We start from the raw sequence: 2,952 nt of genomic DNA on the forward strand, positions 1-2,952 counted from the left end.
ATCATGGGTACCCACTGACACCTCTCTTCTCTCTTCTCTCTCTCTCTCTCTCTCTCTCTCTCTCTCTCTCTCTCTCTCTCTCTCTCCACATGCACGTACACACACACACACACACACATACACAGAGTGGGGAGGGGAAGTCAGAGAGTGGGGAAAATCAAACAGGCTAGGTGTGATGAATACCTCTAATCCCTGCACTCAGGAGGTAGAGGTAGATGGATCTCTGAGTATGTGTCCAGCCTGATCTACATAATGAGTTCCAGACAAGCCAGGGATAGATAGTATGACCATGTCTCCAAGAGTAAAAGTAATGCACTTATAAATTTTTAATAAAAACAGAAGAGGAATTGGTGATTCGTCTCAGTGAGTAAAGGCACATGCCGACAAGCTTGGTGACCTGACTTCAATCTCTGGACCTCATGGTAGAAGGTGTGAACTGACTCTTCAAAATTCTCTTCTGCCCTCCACAAGCAAGCTCAGCACGTGTGTCCCCTCTCACAAGTGTAATAAGTAAGAAAACAAACAAACAAAAACAAAACAAAATAAAAAACCAAAAGCAAACCAGATTTGAATGCTTGTTTACGCACCAGCTTTCTTGATATAGAAGTAGAAGACAGTATTTTGTCTTTTTTGGACGAAAACACACCACCTCCTAAATTTGCTACTCTTTCAGGGAGTAGCTAAGGTCTGGTGGGGTAAGCTGGGCTGTAGAACCCTAAGACATAGGGACTCCTGGAGGAATGAGACCCGAGAAGACTCACTGTGAGCAATCCTAGGGGGCCTGGCCACTTGCCATGTCCGGATGGTACTGGGCCACCCATACATGGGGATCTACCCTACTAGGGAGCTCCAGGGCCTGGCCAATCACAGCAGAGCCCCTTGGTATTTGAGAGAGAATTAGGGGATTGGCCCTGGTCTAAGACATTTTTATTGTCCTCTCTCCCACTAGAGTGAGCTCTCTGCTCACCCTTCAGTATTACTATGAGTGTGCACATGTGCACACAAGTGCACAGACACACCCAAGGAAAGTAAGTGGTATTGCACACTCTCCCCCACTGCAGACGAGCAGCACTAATGGTGCTCACAACTGTTGTCACTAATGATGTTCACAACTGCTGTCACTAATGGTGATCACAGCTGCTGTCACTAATGGTGATCACAGCTGCTGTTACTAATGGTGTTCACAACTGCTGTCACTAATGGTGGCTCACAATTGCTGTGTAAATGGCCCTGGAAGCTGATGAGGTGCACAGGCGGCATGAGCAATGGCAAGATCTGCCTGGGGCTTCAGGCTGGCCTGTCATGTGTCATGTGCCACCACTTCCCAGAAAATGCCAGCACTTTATAGCAGCCCTGGGTGCCTAAAAGGATGTCATAGGGAAGGTGCGCATGCAGCCTGAAGCTCTTTTCTGCCTAGTTATAAACACATGGGGATCACTTGCTGCATTTTCCTGTTTCTGCCTCTGGTTGGAACCCTAATGAGTCCGGCAGAAAGGAGACAACAGCTGTGGACCCAGGCAGAGCCCTTGCTTCAGGCATGTGCATCCGGCTTGCAATCCACCCTGCCCATCAGCCAGGGGCAAACACTATTACCGTAGTAAGAATCTCACAAAGTTAGGGCATTACTTTTCTCATTGCTGTGACAGACTGCCTGACAGAAATAACCCAAGAGAGAAAAGGTTTACTAGGGCTCATGGGTTCTGAGGGATTTCAGTCCATCGCATCTGGGAGACACGCCAGTCTGTGGCCGTGAGGGCGTGTGGTAGCAGCTTGTTCACTGGTGACTGACAGGAAGCAGAAACTGACACCAAGGGCAAGTGTGATCTTCAATGACTTCCTTCCTGCAGATGGGCTCCACTTTCTGAAGGTTCCACGGCCTTTGAAATAGAGTTGCAAACTGAAGAGCAAACATTCAAGACATGGGACTTGTGGAAGACATTTCAGATCCAAGCCACAACAGCCAAGAGGTGAGTATTTCCATGACCGAGAGCACTGAACAAACCACCACTGGTCTGGGGGTTGTTTTTTGTTTGCTTGCTTGCTTGTTTGCTTGTTTTGTTTGTAGTGTTAAGGGATAAAACCCAAGGCCTCCACACATTAAGCAAGTGCTTTATCACTGAGCCACATCCCCAGTCCTCCATCAGACTTTCAAAATCGCTAACTGCTTTAAAAAACCCTAAGCTGACAGCCAGATGCCACATGCAGCGTGCTTGCCCTGGATGGCCAGGAGGGAGCATGGCTGAGTCCTTAGGTAGTAGCATAGGTCTTGCTTGAAAAATATGTTTCTATATATTAAGGATATGTCCAAACTCCAGGAATTCAATGTAGAAAGTCTGAACAGGCATCAGACAAAAGACAGGGGGCTTCCTGATGCCACTAAGCTACAAAGGTGGCTGCTTCTCACTTTAACCACCTGGTGCAGGGCTTCACAGAACATCAGGCCAGACTAAGTTCCAAAACTCTCTAACCAGAAAAAAATTCTGGGCAACAGGTGCTGACCACAAGATCCAGTCGGAGCTTCCTCAACCAAGTCACCTCTCTATTCTGTGCCCAGAGCTGCAGAGAGGGAGCAGCCCGTGCCTTGAGCTACCCCAGAGGCACCTCAGCTCTCTGTTGGCCTCTGAGGGTACAAAGGAGCATTTCTTATGGGGGGATCTGCAGGCAGGCCTGCAGAGTACTGCTATTCTTTTTCCTGACTTAGGGAGACAGTGGGCCATCTCATGACTGTCAGACTCAGCAAATCCAGAGAGCCTCCCCATCTTGCTGAATGCTTGAAGGGATGGGCAAAATGTCAATATTTTTGTGTCTGAATGACATTTATTTAATCTGACTTCTGTGGATTATTGAGTGGTGGTGCTGAGCCAGCTGGAGCTGAGCTAAGGCCCTGGATGCATATCCAGTAAGCTCTTTTCAATGTTCTCTCTCTCTCTCTCTCTCTCTCTCTCTCTCTCT

The sequence above is a fragment of the Mus caroli genome, chromosome 6 (assembly GCF_900094665.2).
Source record: "Mus caroli chromosome 6, CAROLI_EIJ_v1.1, whole genome shotgun sequence".
Taxonomy (NCBI): domain Eukaryota; kingdom Metazoa; phylum Chordata; class Mammalia; order Rodentia; family Muridae; genus Mus; species Mus caroli.